This window comes from Eufriesea mexicana, unplaced genomic scaffold (genome assembly GCF_001483705.2).
Source record: "Eufriesea mexicana isolate 0111107269 unplaced genomic scaffold, ASM148370v2 scaffold474474840, whole genome shotgun sequence".
NCBI lineage: Eukaryota > Metazoa > Arthropoda > Insecta > Hymenoptera > Apidae > Eufriesea > Eufriesea mexicana.
In genome coordinates, this window is record NW_016907953.1 from 1 (window position 1) to 22,741 (window position 22,741).

Below are 22,741 nucleotides of genomic sequence, written 5' to 3' on the forward strand. Positions count from 1 at the left end.
GTCTAGTAAATTTCATTGGCTACAAAGTGATATTCTCAGATTATTGTCTATTATTTAACTTTCAAAAATTTTGAGAAATTTCACTTTTCCCTGTATTGAAATGTATTGTATGAGCGACGTATGTAGAGTAATATAAAGGGAATTATTTATTGCTCGATTATTATTTTTACGTACCTATAGTTGATTATTTCTTCCCGGCATGTGATAAATATCTGCATGATTATTATTAGTATTTAAGATCACTCTTTTATTTACTCATGTTCGTAATTTTCTTATTGGCATGCGATAATTTGAATATGTTGACCAATAAGAGGTAAGTTCAATTATTTTCTGCTATAATTTTCGCCAGTCACTTATCGACATCGAATATTTTTTGTATGATTACCGATAATAGATAAGTGCATATTTTATTTGTTCTCATAATCTTACTTACGTAATTATCATCTGATAATTTTGTATATGATTACTGGTAATAGATTAGATCATATATTACGTAGTCTAGTAAATTTCATTGGCTACAAAGTGATATTCTCAGATTATTGTCTATTATTTAACTTTCGAAAATTTTGATTAATTTCAATTTTCCCTGCATTGAAATGTATTGTATGAGCGACGTATGTTGAATAATATAAAGAGAATTATTTATTGCTCGATTATTATTTTTACGTACCTATAGTTGATTATTTCTTACCGGCATGTGATAAATAACTGCATGATTATTATTAGTAGTCAAGATCACTATTTTATTTACTCATGTTCGTAATTTTCTTATTGGCATGCGATCATTTAAATATGTTTTCCAATAGGAGGTTAGTTCAATTATTTTCTGCTATTTCTGTCGCCAGTCACTTATTGACATCGAGTATTTTTTTGTATGATTACTGATAGTAGATAAGTGCAATTTTCCTATTTTCTCATAGTCTAAATTATGTTATTGACATCTGATAACTTTATATATGATTACTGATATTAGATCAGATCATATATTACGTAGTCTAGTAAATTTCATTGGCTCGAAAGTGATATTCTCAGATTATTGTCTATTATATAACTTTCGAAAATTTTGAGAAATTTCAATTTTCCCTGCATTGAAATGTAATGTATGAGCGACGTATGTAGAATAATATAAAGAGAATTATTTATTGTTCGTTTATTATTTTTACATACCTATAGTTGATTATTTCTTACTGGCATGTGATAAATGTTTGCATGATTATTATTAGTAGTTAAGATCAATATTTTATTTACTTATGGTCGTTATTTTCTTATCGACATGCGATAATTAATTGTATGTTTACTAATAGTAGGTAAGTTCAATTAGTTTCTACTATTTCAGTCGCCAGTGTCTTATCGACACCAGGTATTTTTTTGAATGATTACCGATAGTAGATAAGTGCAAATTTTCTATTTGCTCATAACCTAAAATACGTTTTTAACTTCTGATAACTTTAAACATGATTACTGATAATAGATTGGATCATATATTACGTAGTCTAGTAAATTTCATTGGCTACAAAGTGATATTCTCAGATTATTGTCTATTATTTAACTTTCAAAAATTTTGAGAAATTTCACTTTTCCCTGTATTGAAATGTATTGTATGAGCGACGTATGTAGAGTAATATAAAGGGAATTATTTATTGCTCGATTATTATTTTTACGTACCTATAGTTGATTATTTCTTCCCGGCATGTGATAAATATCTGCATGATTATTATTAGTATTTAAGATCACTCTTTTATTTACTCATGTTCGTAATTTTCTTATTGGCATGCGATAATTTGAATATGTTGACCAATAAGAGGTAAGTTCAATTATTTTCTGCTATAATTTTCGCCAGTCACTTATCGACATCGAATATTTTTTGTATGATTACCGATAATAGATAAGTGCATATTTTATTTGTTCTCATAATCTTACTTACGTAATTATCATCTGATAATTTTGTATATGATTACTGGTAATAGATTAGATCATATATTACGTAGTCTAGTAAATTTCATTGGCTACAAAGTGATATTCTCAGATTATTGTCTATTATTTAACTTTCGAAAATTTTGATTAATTTCAATTTTCCCTGCATTGAAATGTATTGTATGAGCGACGTATGTTGAATAATATAAAGAGAATTATTTATTGCTCGATTATTATTTTTACGTACCTATAGTTGATTATTTCTTACCGGCATGTGATAAATAACTGCATGATTATTATTAGTAGTCAAGATCACTATTTTATTTACTCATGTTCGTAATTTTCTTATTGGCATGCGATAATTTAAATATGTTTTCCAATAGGAGGTTAGTTCAATTATTTTCTGCTATTTTTCTCGCCAGTCACTTATTGACATCGAGTATTTTTTTGTATGATTACTGATAGTAGATTAGTGCAATTTTCCTATTTTCTCATAGTCTAAATTATGTTATTGACATCTGATAACTTTATATATGATTACTGATATTAGATCAGATCATATATTACGTAGTCTAGTAAATTTCATTGGCTCGAAAGTGATATTCTCAGATTATTGTCTATTATATAACTTTCGAAAATTTTGAGAAATTTCAATTTTCCCTGCATTGAAATGTAATGTATGAGCGACGTATGTAGAATAATATAAAGAGAATTATTTATTGTTCGTTTATTATTTTTACATACCTATAGTTGATTATTTCTTAATGGCATGTGATAAATGTTTGCATGATTATTATTAGTAGTTAAGATCAATATTTTATTTACTTATGGTCGTTATTTTCTTATCGACATGCGATAATTAATTGTATGTTTACTAATAGTAGGTAAGTTCAATTAGTTTCTACTATTTCAGTCGCCAGTGTCTTATCGACACCAGGTATTTTTTTGAATGATTACCGATAGTAGATAAGTGCAAATTTTCTATTTGCTCATAACCTAAAATACGTTTTTAACTTCTGATAACTTTAAACATGATTACTGATAATAGATTGGATCATATATTACGTAGTCTAGTAAATTTCATTGGCTACAAAGTGATATTCTCAGATTATTGTCTATTATTTAACTTTCGAAAATTTTGAGAAATTTCACTTTTCCCTGTATTGAAATGTATTGTATGAGCGACGTATGTAGAGTAATATAAAGGGAATTATTTATTGCTCGATTATTATTTTTACGTACCTATAGTTGATTATTTCTTCCCGGCATGTGATAAATATCTGCATGATTATTATTAGTATTTAAGATCACTCTTTTATTTACTCATGTTCGTAATTTTCTTATTGGCATGCGATAATTTGAATATGTTGACCAATAAGAGGTAAGTTCAATTATTTTCTGCTATAATTTTCGCCAGTCACTTATCGACATCGAATATTTTTTGTATGATTACCGATAATAGATAAGTGCATATTTTATTTGTTCTCATAATCTTACTTACGTAATTATCATCTGATAATTTTGTATATGATTACTGGTAATAGATTAGATCATATATTACGTAGTCTAGTAAATTTCATTGGCTACAAAGTGATATTCTCAGATTATTGTCTATTATTTAACTTTCGAAAATTTTGATTAATTTCAATTTTCCCTGCATTGAAATGTATTGTATGAGCGACGTATGTTGAATAATATAAAGAGAATTATTTATTGCTCGATTATTATTTTTACGTACCTATAGTTGATTATTTCTTACCGGCATGTGATAAATAACTGCATGATTATTATTAGTAGTCAAGATCACTATTTTATTTACTCATGTTCGTAATTTTCTTATTGGCATGCGATAATTTAAATATGTTTTCCAATAGGAGGTTAGTTCAATTATTTTCTGCTATTTTTCTCGCCAGTCACTTATTGACATCGAGTATTTTTTTGTATGATTACTGATAGTAGATTAGTGCAATTTTCCTATTTTCTCATAGTCTAAATTATGTTATTGACATCTGATAACTTTATATATGATTACTGATATTAGATCAGATCATATATTACGTAGTCTAGTAAATTTCATTGGCTCGAAAGTGATATTCTCAGATTATTGTCTATTATATAACTTTCGAAAATTTTGAGAAATTTCAATTTTCCCTGCATTGAAATGTAATGTATGAGCGACGTATGTAGAATAATATAAAGAGAATTATTTATTGTTCGTTTATTATTTTTACATACCTATAGTTGATTATTTCTTAATGGCATGTGATAAATGTTTGCATGATTATTATTAGTAGTTAAGATCAATATTTTATTTACTTATGGTCGTTATTTTCTTATCGACATGCGATAATTAATTGTATGTTTACTAATAGTAGGTAAGTTCAATTAGTTTCTACTATTTCAGTCGCCAGTGTCTTATCGACACCAGGTATTTTTTTGAATGATTACCGATAGTAGATAAGTGCAAATTTTCTATTTGCTCATAACCTAAAATACGTTTTTAACTTCTGATAACTTTAAACATGATTACTGATAATAGATTGGATCATATATTACGTAGTCTAGTAAATTTCATTGGCTACAAAGTGATATTCTCAGATTATTGTCTATTATTTAACTTTCGAAAATTTTGAGAAATTTCACTTTTCCCTGTATTGAAATGTATTGTATGAGCGACGTATGTAGAGTAATATAAAGGGAATTATTTATTGCTCGATTATTATTTTTACGTACCTATAGTTGATTATTTCTTCCCGGCATGTGATAAATATCTGCATGATTATTATTAGTATTTAAGATCACTCTTTTATTTACTCATGTTCGTAATTTTCTTATTGGCATGCGATAATTTGAATATGTTGACCAATAAGAGGTAAGTTCAATTATTTTCTGCTATAATTTTCGCCAGTCACTTATCGACATCGAATATTTTTTGTATGATTACCGATAATAGATAAGTGCATATTTTATTTGTTCTCATAATCTTACTTACGTAATTATCATCTGATAATTTTGTATATGATTACTGGTAATAGATTAGATCATATATTACGTAGTCTAGTAAATTTCATTGGCTACAAAGTGATATTCTCAGATTATTGTCTATTATTTAACTTTCGAAAATTTTGATTAATTTCAATTTTCCCTGCATTGAAATGTATTGTATGAGCGACGTATGTTGAATAATATAAAGAGAATTATTTATTGCTCGATTATTATTTTTACGTACCTATAGTTGATTATTTCTTACCGGCATGTGATAAATAACTGCATGATTATTATTAGTAGTCAAGATCACTATTTTATTTACTCATGTTCGTAATTTTCTTATTGGCATGCGATAATTTAAATATGTTTTCCAATAGGAGGTTAGTTCAATTATTTTCTGCTATTTTTCTCGCCAGTCACTTATTGACATCGAGTATTTTTTTGTATGATTACTGATAGTAGATTAGTGCAATTTTCCTATTTTCTCATAGTCTAAATTATGTTATTGACATCTGATAACTTTATATATGATTACTGATATTAGATCAGATCATATATTACGTAGTCTAGTAAATTTCATTGGCTCGAAAGTGATATTCTCAGATTATTGTCTATTATATAACTTTCGAAAATTTTGAGAAATTTCAATTTTCCCTGCATTGAAATGTAATGTATGAGCGACGTATGTAGAATAATATAAAGAGAATTATTTATTGTTCGTTTATTATTTTTACATACCTATAGTTGATTATTTCTTACTGGTATGAGATAAATTTCTGCATGTTTGTTATTAGTAGTTAAGATCAATATTTTATTTACCAATGGTCGTTATTTTCTTATCGACATGCGATAAATTAATGTATGTTTACTAATAGTAGGTAAGTTCGATTAGTTTCTACTGTTTCAGTCGTCAGTGTCTTATCGACAGCAGGTATTTTTTTGTATGATTACCGATAGTAGATAAGTGCAAATTTTCTATTTGCTCATAACCTAAAATACGTTTTTAACTTCTGATAACTTTAAACATGATTACTGATAATAGATTGGATCATATATTACGTAGTCTAGTAAATTTCATTGGCTCCAAAGTGATATTCTCAGATTATTGTCTATTATTTAACTTTCGAAAATTTTGAGTAATTTCAATTTTCCCTGTATTGAAATGTATTGTATGAGCGACGTAAGTAGAATAATATAAAGAGAATTTTCTATCGCTCGTTCATTATTTTTACATACCTATAGTTGTTTATTTCTTACTGGCATGTGATAAATGTCTGCATAATTATTATTAGTAGTTAAGATCAATATTTTATTTACCTATGGTCGTTATTTTCTTATCGACATGCAATAATTTATTGTATGTTTACTAATAGTAGGTAAGTTCAATTAGTTTCTACTGTTTCAGTCGCCAGTGTCTTATCGACATCAGGTATTTTTTTGTATGATTACCGATAGTAGATAAGTGCAATATTTCTATTTTCTCATAGTCTAAATTATGTTTTTGACATCTGATTACTTTATATATGATTACTGATATTAGATCAGATCATATATTACGTAGTCTAGTAAATTTCATTGGCTCCAAAGTGATGTTCTTAGATTATTGTCTATTATTTAACTTTCGAAAATTTTGCGCAATTTCAATTTTCCCTGTATTGAAATGTATTGTATGAGCGACGTATGTAGAATAATATAAAGAGAATTATTTATTGCTCGATCATTATTTTTACATACCAATAGTTGATTATTTCTTACCGGCATGTGATAATTTTGGGCCTGATTATTAATAGTAGTTATTTTCAACATTTCTATTTACATATAGTCGATATTTTGTTATCGGCATGTGTAATTTATATGTTCGATTTGTAACAGTAGATAGGTTCCAGATTGCCATTTACTCGTAGTCGATTCTATCTTATCTACATTTGATAATTTAGACCAGATTACCGATAGTGGTGAAGATGGCACCTTACGTTATCTTATAAATTCAATCGTTGCTGCAGTTTTACTGTAGATGTCACGCCTATGTAAAACTTAATGACTCGTAAGATAATCATTCATTGGCAAATGATGCAAGTGGCATATAATATTAAACGAGGTTGAAAATAGTGTTAAAAATATTACTCCTGGATTTATAAGCGTAATCGGATATTCATTAATTCTTTTCGAATATATATTTGTATATTTATATTATCGAATTCGTTAAAAGACCATTTGCAACGAATTGGTTGGGTATGAACTATAGTCCAATTGAAGTAGTGTCTTCTAAGAAATGGAAGCTAGTCGTACAAACAATTCTGAACTTTTTTACAATATCAATGGTCATTTGTCTATTCCTAGTACTGTATAAAGAGGTAAAGACATTATAGGTGTACCGAGAAAGCACGTAACAAAGGGAATAGGAAAGTGCGTGTGGTGATAATTAAACGATAAACAAAACATCTGGCAAATTCATTCATTCATAATAGATTCCTATTCGTGTCAAATATGGCATACCTAACTATGCATTAAAATCTCTGTATAACGGAATAAAGTTTCTACTGTGGATAATCGATCTTTCCATGCTTGGGTACAGTTAATTCAAACTCAAAGGTAAAATTTAAGGCCTTTGGTGTTAATTAACAAAATTAAAGGAAGTGGTTATATGCGTGTTTAATTGAAGTGAATTAAATTTTATTTATAGAGAATTAAATTGCAATTGATCACGCGTATAAAGAACGAATATAGATATCCAATGTCACCACATTTTTTTTCCTTTTTTCCATAGCAACCTGGCTAAAATGAAATTTACGCACGTTCCGTTGATTTCAATTATCCGTAGCATAACGCTCGATTCAATCTGTTGACTTGATCCGCACAAGTTTTAATTAACTCTGAACAATTTTCGTTTCACGGGAATTTATACTCTACTAGACGAAAGTATGCAAAAGTTAGGAGAACCGACAGATTGAAAGTAGATGTAAACGGCAACTTAATTTACTAAACTGTAAAGCCAGAAATATTCGTGTCAAAGATACGAAACCTCGAGTTAAACTTTTACAGCAAAATATAGTATTCGAATACAAAATTACAAAAATGCATTTTTATTAACTACAGCAAAATTATTAAAAAAATTCATGTATCAAAAATGAAATTTATTCTGATAAAATTAATAAATGTTATTTACAAGCTAATTTCATTACTATTTCGATGTCCGTTGTCAAAATATTTTGTCTTTTGCTACATATAGACATCGTATGCTTGACAAAAGGGGAAATTCGTTTGAATTAATGCGTTTAAAAGCTTCTATGATACATCTTCCAACTCAAAACTCATAAAAACGTTACACACGATAATTCCGATGATTCACGACATGGGATACTGGAGTTTTAACAATTTTATTACAGAACTTATTAATATTCAGCACACGTGTATTATAGTAAATTTCTCCTCTCTTCAACGTAAGCTGCATCAGCTTGATCAGAAAGTTGCATCGTTAGATTTTACCTGGATATTTATTACCTTATTTGCATAAATAACAGTTAGTTGAAATATGTATAAATTATTAATAAATATTTATAAATTTCATGAAAGCTGGAGAAAATTGGTTACTGGTGAGGATTTACGATGAAGGCAGGTAGACATCTCTGAATAAATTAGCAATTCGTTTAGACCTCCATAAAAATGGCCGAGGATAAAAAATTCAGCAGCAAGAGCTAGTGTATGAATACGGTGGAAAAATATTTTAATAGCAGAAGTGAGAAATTCTGTATCCACGGAATATATAAATAATCAGATGTAACGACGGCTATGTAACATATTAAATTGTAATGTTTTTTAAAATGACAATAAAATTCATCTGTTAATTTCAGGTTCTTGGGAATTATGGAAATATTGGTGCACATACATCTAATCTAGCAACCAATCCTGTAAGGCAATTCGTAAAGGCGAGTTCTCACGAGGACAAATTCTCAGGAAAACAATTTCTCGTAAAGGTAAGTTCTTATTTTCGTATGAAACGCATTCCACGAAGAAGAAACCGAGTTCATTGTTCGTAAGTTGGACGGTACACAATAGTCATTAATCAAACGAATGTCCACGGAGAAAATCGTTCGGCGCGGCACAAAGGAGAGGGATTATCGTTAATTCAGTAGAAAACGATTCGATCGTCGTGGCTATATTTACGTGGACTATAGGTTGCGGTCGAGTCCTTCAAACGTTCTCGAATCGATACCATACGTTCCTGGAAGGCAGCAGAAATTCCTTGACACACGCCACTTTGTCGAATCAAATATTTATAACACGTCGAACGTTACCGTCCGTCGTCTTTTGTTCGGCAGACATATTGCACTTATGGCGGCTCCTCACGACGCGGCGACGCGCGTTTTCAACGGACGTTCATCGTTCGCGCGACTATTGGGAGCAGAGAAAACGGGGTTTCCCGGGCTGGTAATTGGTAGACGTCTCGTCAAGTAAAACACCCCGAAGGGGGTTTTCGATTCGACGTGACAGGTATTCCTCTCGTTCCACCGTTCTTCCTACCGATTTTTAGCGAGTACTTGCTATAGCAAATGCTGTTGGTTTTTCAGAGCTGCAGAGTTTGTTATGGAATTACGAATTTATTGCTAATTGTTCTAACGCGAGGAACCTGTTTCTGTGTGATTAAAAGAAATTTCTGATTGTATTGCAATTGTACGGTATCGGATGAAGAATAATTCTGTCGTTAACTGGATCTTTTAAAAAATTTTATTATCACTATTTGTGGTAATTAAAGAATGGAGAAACTCCACATGTAGGTGTTTTATTCCGAAGACTTTGCATTTTCTCCAAGATATTATTTATGAAGATATAGGAAGCAAAATGGACACTTCATTTCATGACATTTATTAGACAATTCAATATTGCATGCAAAAGAATTATTTAAATTGTTAGCTATACGATATTACCAACTGACAAATTACAAACTGTGAATAATCTGAACAAAATGGTAGATTACAATGTACTCATATTTCATTTAGTAATATTGGACTAACATTGGAGTTTAGCTAATTCACAAAAGTATAGTATAATCTTTCTCAAACTCCATATTTACTATACTAAAATGTACATATTACTAAAATTTCCCTAATACAGATAAATTGAACTCGTAGAATTACTGTTACCTTCAAAACTTTCTTTATTTTCATCGTCGCTGAAACATAACCTCCAAACGACATAGCGCTGTAGTCGAGAAAACTGCACCGAGGAATTAGCAATAAAGATGGCGTTCTAACGCAGGTATCGTGAAGAATCAGAATTGGAATACGTGTTCTGTACAGATGCGGGTAAACTGTCGGTAGAAATTTATGAAATAGAGGCACTTTCAGGTTTCGAGGCACAGCTGGCGAATTCCTGTCGATGCAGCCAATACATATTTATTTACAAGATGCGTAGCAACCGAATGGGACGATCGATCTTTCCTTCGAGGTACATTTGATGCAGTTAGGGTAGCTCTTAATGCCTTATAACGGAATCGATATACGCGAAAGGAGTTTCATATCCATCCACGGAACGTTGCTTCCGCGTCTAACGTGTATACATCGCGTGAGAGCAGCGAGTTCTGCTAGATAATGTTCGATTTCCTTTCAGGAAACGAAATTATTGCTCGTAGCTTGTGCCTCGTCGACTCGATGGGCTCGCGATGCGATTCGTGGATAACTTCTCGAGTAATAGAAATCATTTCCAGTGGATTGATCATTTAAACCATGATATCAGGTAGTTTCTCCGTTTTTGCATTCTGCAGATCCTATATTTTAACCCCCTATTGCCCTTTGAAATTAACATTCCATAGCTTTGGAATTAACATTAATATTTATTATAATATTTATTATAATAATATTTCTTCAATACTAATCGGAGACTTCTGTGTTTCCTTTTGTGATATCAAATTACGTTTTGATATTTTGTAAAGGGATTTAAGAATTTTCCAAATTTCACGTAAATTCTGTTGTACATTTCAAAATAGTAAATAGAATTCTTTTGCATAATATTTTAGTATAAAGCTAAGTTGGTGGTAGTATAGAAGTAGTATAGAACTAAGGCAGTGAACACAATGGTAGTGCACAGAAATTCACTGTAAATTTGATGGTAGTGAAGAGAATTCCAGTGTACAAAATTTTGCTACAAATTTTGAAGTACTAAGTACAAAATAAAGACTTACTATATAACATTTAATATAATAAAATTAATTAAAATTTTGTTACATCCAGTGTTTATTAGGAAAGAAGTTAAAACTTTGGCGTACTCAGCGCTTATTAAAAAATTAATTAAAATATTTTCCTATTAGGTGTTCATAAAAATAAAATTAATTAAAGTTTGTTTCATATTCGGCATTCATTAAAATAAAATTAATTCAAATCCTTTTGTCTGAAAAAGGGTACTGTTTTCTTCGCGTGTAGAAATGCGGCATGAGTTGGTAGTTAAGACAAAGTAGCGCCACCTAGAGTATCTGCTATGGCGTTACGCCTTTACACTACCTCTCGCCATGGTAATTTTACGCAGTACGTGTTTCCAGGGTTATTTCTCCAACAACTACCGATATATGAACTTTTCGCACTACGACTAATGATTGACACGTTGCTATGAACAAGAGAAGGCGTAAGCAGCCTTGATGTTAAAAATATTGGCAATCGAGTCACGCGCGTAACATTTCTCTTTGTGTTCAAAAATATTTTGCAGCTGGAAAGAAAGCCAATCTGACTTTATACCCTTCTATTATACATGTAAAATGTAAAAGACAGCTTCGTTTAAGAGATCAAAGTGACGAATTTTTTAAAATAGAAACGATCAAATAATATTACAATATTAATTCTAAATATCATTTAGAAATATACGCAAAATTTGAAGTACATTAGAAGTACAAGTTAAAGTGTCCTGGAATCTAAAAACCTGTCATAAAGTGTTGAAAATTAAATGAATAGGTACAATAGGAGTACCTGCTTCAATGCAATTTTTATTAATACCTTTCTACCACCAATATGGAGGTAATTTTCTGAAATTTGGTATAATAACGTACTTAAGATCTAAATTTCACCTACCTTGCGGTATAACTATATACGTACAGCGTCATATCATTTAAGAGATCAGCAAGGCTGTATAAGGTATGCAAGGTATGAGAAGTACATAAAATTTAAAGACGTAAAGTTGCAAAGTATTTCGCAACGCTATGTAGCAATTATCTCACGTGACTTTAAACTTCCTCATTACAGACACTTAACACTTCACTGCATACATAATATCCTGAGAACTTTGCAGGTCGTGCAACAATGTTGAACAGAGATGTAAGACATCCTAAAATATTTTGAAGCTGTCCAAAACTTTTTACACTTCGTCACAATGTTTCATACATATGCATATACCATTATATATTATTTGATACCACTATCCACATTTGTACACATACAAAATTTGTCAAATATCTATCCAATATAACATAATTTCGAACAGAATAATCTATCAAGTATAATATACCTTCTTAAAAGGGAAAGCTTGAAATTCCATGAAATTTCATTTCCTCGAAATGTACAGTAAAATTTTATATCCTTAAAATGCGTGGTAAAATTTAATTTCCTAAAAATATCCCATTTCGCGCCACAAGAATTGTAAACATAATACACTACTTGTACATCAGACGAATCACCGTATAAGCTACACGTTAATTTATCCCTTCCACGCACGTGGAACGCGAGATGACTACATCGCGGTTACGAATTTTGATGCTATCTACAAACTGTGCGAGAACGAGACCAGAACACGCGTCGGCTCTTTCGTGGAAGTTCGTGAACTTACGTATCGCATATCTTATCCTCAATTTTGAGTGTAATCCACATTCGCGCTCAAGCATGCATCTATCCGTCGAATCGTCGTCTAAAGTAGTTGACAGGCACTTGATCGTCATGGCTGCGTCACGCACTTGCGCAGTAACCTGAGAATACAACTTACGAACAGCAACTTGGTCTGAAAGGAATAATAACAATAACGAAACGACTTACTAAAATATTTGTTGCTTATTAAGATTATCTTCAACTAAGTTGCATTTTGTACCTATCAATATGTATACTTACACACTGAGGCTTTCGAATTTTTGAAAACTCCTACCTTAGATAAAAGGAATTTTGAAATTTTAGGTTATGTCTTACAACTAGCAACAAGTCGAATAAATTGTAACCTAACGTAAATGGTGGAATTAAAATTTCCACGTTTGGTCGTTTAAGTAAGATATCATAAGTCTTCCTTGTCACACATTTTAGGTTATACTTACTATACTGAACCTTATGTTACATAAGTAAATAAATGCACCAATTTCTCAGCCAATTCTTCGAAATTAAAAACATCCGTCTACTATCTTCGTTAGAAAGATTATCATTCCAAACGATTGACGAGGGTGAACGATTCACACAGATGGCGCGCGCTATTCCATTCTTCGCGTTTCTAAATTTCTCGGGAGTCTCGGAATGACGAAATTAGCCGCCTGTCGCGCCGTGAAGGCCAGAACGCATTTTCTCCGGCCCGTCGTATCAAGCTTCGTTTGCTCGCTCTCGCCGATAGGAATAAATACATTTCCGATATTCCTGGCCGATCGGTATCCGACGTTATTAAGAGCGGCCATTTAATAACTGCTCGATGAAAACTTGAGAAGATTCCTCGTAGAAATGTCAGGATTAATAACGGTCGATATGTATCCGGATTGTCGACGGAAGCACTGCTGGCGCGGCGGAACAAAGAGGCTGCGAAGACGGTGGTCGAGTGGGGGTAAGAAGAACGGCCGGTGGCCGAGAGGGCGCAGCACAGTCGGAGAAGCCACTCAGAAAGTAATTTGCCCGATGCTTGGACGAACAGGGGAGAGACCATGTAGAAGCAGTCAGGATACGCTCATAGATGAAGAAAAAGGAGGAAACAGCACGGTGTGAAGGGAAGTAGAAAAATTGCCATAGAGACGGGAAATGGTAGACAGAGATGAAGGCTGGAGAAGGACGGGAACGTCTTGCGTATATACGCTAACGGCAAGAAGGAAATCGGTGGCCTCTGCAAGCAGAGGAGAATGCAAAATGGCTTTATAGGACGTTCGAATAAAAAATCACATCCACGCTCCCTTCCGACCCCGTGTTCCCTGTGTAACGCCTTCATTTCCAAAGTAAATGAGGACGTAGCCTCCGTTGAACGTGTTGCAGCGAAAACATAAACAGGCCGGCGTGATAAAAGAAAAACGAATCAAGGGGAGCCATGCAACGCGTAGGAGGCTGGAAAAGCTCGTCTTGCCTTTTCACTTTGTCGCGTGGCCTGGCCTCATCGAGAGAATGAAACGAGAACGAAACGATGGGTAAGGGAGCCTGGCTCGGTTCAAACGGTTTCCCGCTTTTGTATCGGTTCGTGTTTCTTTTTATTGAATCGGGGAACGATACGATTTAAGGATAGCACAGGCATCGAGAGTCAAAGCGACAGTGGCGCCGCGGGAGCGTTGTCGGTTTTAATCGACCTGGCACTAAAGAGCTGACCTCTTGTATCTTCTTCGGTTTATTACCCTATTAGACCGGCGTCTTGGGTAACTTTATCTTTCCTGTTTTTATCGAACGTGACGGTAACAATGGCTTACATTCTTCTAATTTATTGCCGCAGCTTAACGGTGCTACTGCTTTAAATTTGGGAATACATTTTCTTACTCCGGGGTTCTATTACCTTCTATATACTGCTATGTTATTGTTACATTAAAATATTAACTCATGGGACAACCATTTGGCGGAGGAACTAGCAAAGATTTGAATTATATTTCCGTCTTACAAAATGGCGGAAATTTAATGGTTCATAAATTATCGATAGAATGGGAAACAAAAGATATTAGAAGGACAATTGCATGAGACCAGTCGCCATCTTTACAATAACAACTTTGTTGTATTAATTTTACTGTATCTTAAATTTACAACAAGAAAGCTAGCAGATATTCGGGAACAACGAAGGAGCTTCTAGAAGCGACTTGAAAGAATTCTTTGCCAAGAGATCAATTGCCAAAAAGAGCATTTCAGGCGCTGTTGTCTGAAACGTTTCGCGTTTCGTTCTAATTGAAACAACGATATCGGCGGAGGAACAAAAGCAGCGAAGGTAAATAAAGAACGAGAAATGGTTAAGAACGCGAAACAGACTCAAAGAAACATTTACAATCCGTTAACAAAGAGAAGGGAACGGAAGAAGGAGAAATGGTGACGTTTAAAAACCGGCAATAGGAGAGCGTTGGCGAGACAAAGGAAACGAAAGGAAACAACGAAAAGGGGACAGCTTGTGGCGAAAGGAATTGTTTCCTGTTGCTGTTAATATTTTTACCACGCGTCATATTGTCACGCGTTCCCCACTCTTCACTTTTTCTCTCCCTTTTTCGCTGAATATTAACCGTAAAAGTTTCAGCCGGAAGTTCAACGTGGATTTCGCGTCAGCCCGCGGTAGCGAGGCGTGCGTTGACATGCCGGCAGAACAGAATAATCTCATTACGCCGCTGAAACTTCAGTCCTGGAATAATAAGGGGATATAAATGCAAATGAAAATTATGAAAATGAGCGATTAACCAGCCATTTCAGATACAAAACTGCCGAACCGGCTTGAAACTTACGATCGACTTCTCCTCGCGCCTGTCACCGTTGTCTGAATAACATTACAGCGCACGATGTACTTCGACGCGCGAATTTGCCATCGCGGCATGATCATCCGAGTAGATCTTAGTTCGCAAGAATATCAATTCATGGTGGCGCTGCATGCAAACTCCAAGATGACAGTGCTCTTTGGTGGTTTACCTTATGATCAACATACGTAAACCTAGCTAAGGAAGCTGATGAGTTGATTTCGTGACTGAAATAACGATATTCAAAGAATGGATTGATTATGAAAATCTGCGTAAAAAACAAAGACCCTATACGAAATTATAAGTGCGCATTCATTAAAAGTGAGGTTATGTGCACTTGTTTCTAATGTACCAGCAAAGTTTGTATCGTTAAATGCACTATATTTCTAATTATTTCCGAAGTTAAAGAATGGAATGGTTATGAAAATCTGTGTGAAAGACAAAGACCCTATACGAAAGTATAACTGCGTATTCATTACAAGTGAGGTTATGTGCACTTGTTTCTAATGTACGAGCAAAGTTTGTATCGTTAAGTGGACTATATTTTTAATTATTTACAAAGGAGTTTATGAAGTTAATGAACGATGGAGATACTTTAAGAAACTGAAACTGTAAGTACACCATAAGTGAGGTTATGTATATTTGTTTATGTACAAACAAAATTGGTATTATTGGAGATACTATATTTTTAATTAGTCCAATGTCAGACTAAAAGTTCTTGTCTAAATATATACAAATACGAATGTCTTTCCCATTTTTGTTTTTCATCTACATCACCGTTCCTTATTTCATACTGTCACCATAAGTCCACGGATCGCGCGGAATAACAGAGCTCGAAGAAGACGATAATCATCCTGGCACTGTCTTTCGACGGGAATCCCCCGCTGTCCAAAGGTGCATCGAACGTTTTCACTTGGTCGATCACAAAAAAAGCTTAGATTCGCAGGTGGTAGACGCGCGGCGATTACTGTCACTCACTTTTACCGGCGCGCAATCAGGAGCGGTTTTGCGACGCGCGTATCACAGACGTACAACCGCGGAAAACCATCGAGGCTGAGAGGTTCTGTCAAGTGTTCGACAAATACGCGACGTGTTTGCCGTCATCTTACGGTAAAATTTGATTACTCGTCCCCCGTTGTCTGTCGCCGAGCCTGGATTGACGTAAATCTTCCCCTAGCCCAGCCCCTTTGCCTGTAATACGACAACTTATGAAAAGTCTTCGCGTTTATCGTGGCTTTGCCTCGTAATCTCCTTCGGTGTCCGCGGAACGAAACGCGGCGCGACAGTCGGGATGAGCACACGAGCGAAGGTAAACCGTTTCTCTTCCTTAACCTCACTTTTCTATCAATTTTTTGAGACATCGGAATTAACGCTCAATCAGGCGACAATTGGATAAGTGGAAAATTAGGCGAATTCAATATTTATGATTATTTCTTATTTTCAAATAACCAAACTTGGCATAGAAATATTTGGTAAAATCGAGTTCGTGTGTATACAGGGTATTTCATAAGACTATACAATGAAAAATTCTGCAGATAGTAGTACTTTGAGTATTTTAACTACGAAATACAAAAATACTGAATATCAACTGATAAACCAAAATATTAAGAAATATGGGTCACCTCATTTGCTTATGAGATTCTTACTAGGTCAAGTTAAATGAGACACTCTGTACATGTTATCTTTATATTGTATCTGTATTTTTATTATTGCCTATTCGTTTAACTAATATTTGATTTTACTACAATGTAAATACACATTTTATGTAAATATCATAAGATATCATAAGGGAATCTGTTAGCTTCGGTAACAGGGGTCGCTCACGATCCATGTGGCGTGAACGGAAAGTCATTAAAAATCGATTCTGTAGGAACGTGTTAAGCATAGAGAGTTGCATTTCAGAAAACTGGATAACTTAACTGTTCTAGATCAAACAATAGGGGTAGATGGAATTTTTTCCGTTTAGTCCGTTTTCTGCAAATTGATATAGACGAAAATGTTGAAATACTAATGCGTCATAATTTACGGAGAATTTTAAATTAATGCGTAATAGCCGCAGAATGTGGTTATAATTGTTTAATTACTCGCTGAATTCGTTATTTTGAAAACTACGCCAACGAAAACACGCAAGCGCTAATTTACTTTCAGCATTATTTCTTTATTATCGTTTCAAAAGTGTCGCATTCAGGCCTTTATTCTTCGTATTTCCATTTTATAAACTTGTTGCTGGTACGTAGTACCTTTTTACATTTCCCGGAATACGTGCATATCATATATCACAAAACTAGTTACTTTAGTTGCTGTGTGCATCAAGTTGCAACGAAATTGCATGATGTAAATAAACAGGCTCGTTCGAAAGTAAATTACAGAATGAAAAATGCAAATGCTTCGTGAAAGTTGTATGAGATGACTTTAAGTTGATTGGTAGGATAATTTGTATTCAAAAATAGACATACAATGAATAAAACACAGAGGTTGTGGAAATTTCGCAACGGAATATTTGTAACACGTAACTTATCTTCGACTCAAAAATTCTGTGAACATCTAGATATAAAATACTTTTAAAAATAGTGAAATATAAATAAGATTAAATTAATACAGTATTTAGGAAACTGTAATGAACACAATTGCTAGGTCGAGCCACATATTTTCTGAACGAGTTCGGTTTATTTTGGTACCTCAATATTATTTGACTGGAGGTTGGTTGCCCTAATATTCTTCCTTGCTTCCTATCGATTTCCTATATGATGCCTTTGTACTTGTACGAGGATAATTTACAACACAGTGCATTGAAAGTCTTAAAACATATTTTTCTATTTTTCGATAAATAACAAATCTAAGGAATTTAATTCAGGCATATAATAATAAAAAAAATTTTTCTTAACCTTAAAATTGTCTATAATTAAATAGCTATTTTAATACTTATTGCATATTGAATTTTCTTTTTCATGTGTAATAATATTTCAAAATATCATCATTAACGTTGGTATTAGATAAGAACTCAGTACCAAGGAATACGAATGTTTGCAGCATATCTATCGTTCCTCATGCGATATCCTTTTACGTGTTCGAATAGTAAGCAAGCTAGGATTTAGTATTCGAATTGCCACGTGCACCATTCCATCTATCAGAATTTCTTGCACGTATATCGTCAGAAATTCAGCTCGCTAATATTCAGCTGCAAATTTCGGGGTCGCTTTATGCAAAGCGTCCAATTTTTCTGGGACGAAGTAGAAGCTCGACTGACACGTATGTACACTCTAGTCTGACCACGTACCCGCGTTACATAAAATAAATATTGACTATCCATCTTCTTGCGTATACATTTTAGTCGCTTTTCTATTTCATCCCATTTCCCACGAACCATGGATTTCGGTTTTCCAAGAATTTTCTTTCCTGTTCCTGTACATCTCACATCTCATATCATGCTGTGTCATCGCACTGCCACGTTACACAAATCGCATTCTAGAAGTATCGTTTAAATTTGAATATAAATTCACGAAACTTCGCGAGGTATAAATCTACGTGTAAATTAATTATACTTTTCTGTCACTGCTATTTTAAAACAATAAAAATTGCACTTAAATTTGTTTTCATTTAATTTATCAATACACCACTATATCATAATTATTTTCCCTAGTTTCACGAATTTTTATCATCACTTGCAATTTCTGATAAATTGCTCACGAATATATTTGTATAATTAATTCACAAAAACTGTTAAAAAGCTTCAAACTGTTGTAACTTATTACCACGTTATAACTGTTCTTGACTGACACGTAAAACCTACGAGATTCGATAATTTCCCGACAGAGGGCAGCAGACACAGCTCGAGCTGAGACCTTGTGACGTACTAGCGGGATAGCTAGATGCTCTGGGAATTGTCTGAGATATTTCTTCTCCCCTTCGTTCGTTCCTTAGTAAGAGCGAGAAACAATCAGTCGGAGTGGGATAGAGAGATTCGACTGTTGCTTAGTGACGTCATACGATCGGTCCAGCGTCGCAATGTAAACATAACAAGCCGAGTGCTCGCTCGAAGCAGTTCCAAGTAACGGTGAGGACATACAAGTACGTGGAAGCAAACTCTCTCCACGGAACTATATTTCAACAGTTTACAACGGTGTAGTCGAGATGAACGGTGATGTCGAGAAATATCTCGTCATCCGTTCGCATTGTATTAAGTCTCGTCTAATTAGAATTATCATAGAATCCAGACCTGCACTGGGTAAGTTCCATATCTTAGACGTCCTCTGTGATTCTACTTGCGTCATACCGTAATTGATACAAAGTTAGTTTTCACTTGTTTCTCAGCATGAATTAGTGGTAGTATATGGGAGTGGGGAGCGGCGTGTTAGTCTCTTTCTAAACTGTTTCTGTCTCTTACAATGGACGACATTGGAGGGACACTAGAGGCACGTGGCGAAGGGAACTGGACTAAATTATATATACCCAAACGAAGTTAGCGACGAAAGGTGATGCAGCTCGCGTAAACAGCGATGTGGCTTTTGCTAAATAGAATACAAGGCGTTTGCTGCCCTTATATGCTCGTATGCTACCATTTTACAACGGAAATTTATACACATATAAATTATTTCTGTATGTTTTTAGTTCCCGTAAGTAGAAAGGATACTTCGGCTTTATATTTAGATAAGAAAGAAGGGAACAAGGTAGTGCACTTAAAGGATAACGGCTGCGTTCGTATATTTTTCGCATGGAAATAATTTATTCCTGTATTCATACGCCACTTTCCACTTGTCCACGTAAATTGCAACTGATTAAAAACGACAGATCTTAGTACTTTTTTTATGGGAAGCCAAATTCGGGGACCGTTAAAAATGACACAAAAGCAGAAAGAATCATGCCAGTTAGCACATATCAATCACGTGTCCTTTTTAAATTTTCACCGACGAACAGGTAAAATACGCACTGGTCGCAATGTACAATTTCTTATTGTTCAGACGTGGAATATGGATGTCGAAGAGTTAGAACTGTCGGGTGGCAGACATGTTTTATAATACCCGGGTGTGGAGTAGCCGCGAGCAACAAATTTTCACTTCCAAACATAGAATCCATAGTCCAGCTTTTTGTGCCCACCTGAAATTTCGATCTGTCGTCACCCCGGTCACCCTGTGAATACACTTCGTTTCCATCACTTCCTGTTGCCACCACTGTATAGAGATAACCAGTGAAAATATTTGGTATACCTCCGATGTAAAACCTGATATATAATAATGTAATGTATCAGACGAGGGACAGGTACATGCGACGTCCAGTAAACAGTCTTTATTTGAGTTGACATTATATTAATAGGTGAGTACTAAGGTAATATTTTCTGCGTTGAAAATGTGTCAGTAACTGACACTATTACATATTAGATATGAATAGTTTCTTCCATTATTTGTACCTTTTTGATACTTTTGGGGTATGTTAAATTTTGTAATTTCACAACAAAGGATTGAAGTTGAGAAAAAGGTTTTGACGCTTTTTGCTGTTATATTTATTTAAATTTTTTACTGGTATGGCAACAAAAGATGTTCAATATATCTTTTTTGAAATTGAATGCATACACGTTGCTCCATTTTATTAAGCAATCTAAGAAAAAGCGTTTGTAATTCCAATTACTTTCACATTCTTGGTCTTACATAACCTCAAAGGTCCTTATACAGATTATGCATGAATTCGTTTAGATGCACGCCATCATTTGGAGATGATATATATATTGCATTAAATTTGAAAGATCGAGGGTTACGTTTGTTCTTCAAAAAACGTCCTAAATTTAGGAAATTAATATACAGTCTTGGTAATTACGGAAAACATTTATGAAACTCCTTTTTTGATTTTATTTTTGTAATAATTATCATCTATGAGAAAAGCATTGTTGGAAGAAAAATAATTCAGTGTACAATTACTGATTTTTAATATTTAAACAATTGGTGCTGCTAAACGTTCAAATACTTGATGTTCCAATTACTATAAATGTCAATGCCGTATCAGTTTAAATCTAATTAATAGGGAACAAGCTCATTCACTATCCCCTAATTAAATTGTACAAGTGATCTAGTATAGGATGATAGATATATCCAATCCTGTAGATACATCACTAATCAAACAACGTGATACACATGTTACCATGAAAGCAACTAAAAAATTCCTATTCCCATTCCTAAACTGATAACCTATTATTTTTCACTCCATTTCCAGTATAAGATATTTAAAAAATTACTATATATATTGTATAACAAATTCCAACAAGACACGTGTATTAAATTATGTACAAACTCGATGCCACAACTTTTGTTCCACGCTGTATCTTACAAGTCCCGTTCCCAGAAGACATTACATCATTATCAATCACCCTAATTACCTCGCGATTTTCTCGTTCGAATCTCGACGGAACGCCCTCTACTTCACTGGGATATCGTTCACACATCTCCGAGGATATTTACGTGTCCATAATTCTCGATCGTTTCAACACAACATAAATAACGAAATTCGCGTGAAATTGGGCGAAGCGAAACGTTTTCGCTGAAAGGAGCGGAATAACCCTTTTTCCACGAGGGACGAATCGATGAAGGGTGCGTTGGGATTTATTGCTCGTGGGTTGGACGCACGACCGTTCCGGTGCACGCGTGTGAGCGCGGCAAATTCAAAAAATCTATCAGCGAGTGGCCAGACAAAGGCCCGAGTTTTAATGAATTTGCTTAATCGTTTTCACTTTAATGTTCGGTTCAAGGTTTGGGCAAATCGACGATCTGCATCAAACAGCCGCAAATTACACCCTAGCTTATCTTATTATTAGCAGTGTATAAATGTGAAAGTGATTTTGAAAGTGGCGCAAGTCATATATATTTTATTTCGAGGTATCAAAAGTTTTGCAATAAAATATATTAGAAAATTATTAGAATACAAGTATAATACCAACTTTCATGTGCGATTCAGCTTTCGCCACTTTTAAATGGAGTTTTATATTATGTAAAATAAATGGCTGTAATTCAAAATAAATAAAAAATTCATTTTCTATATATACCTAACTTAGCCCACATCATGGTTAGGATTGGTGTTCAAAATGTAAATTTCAACATGTTATAAATTCGGTATAATTACAATTACTATTTTTAGAAGAGTACAATTATTGCATTTTTTGTTCTCCTACCGGTATACCTCTTACAGAGTACCAAAACAGAATTAAAAATGCTATTACTTCCTTCATTCATC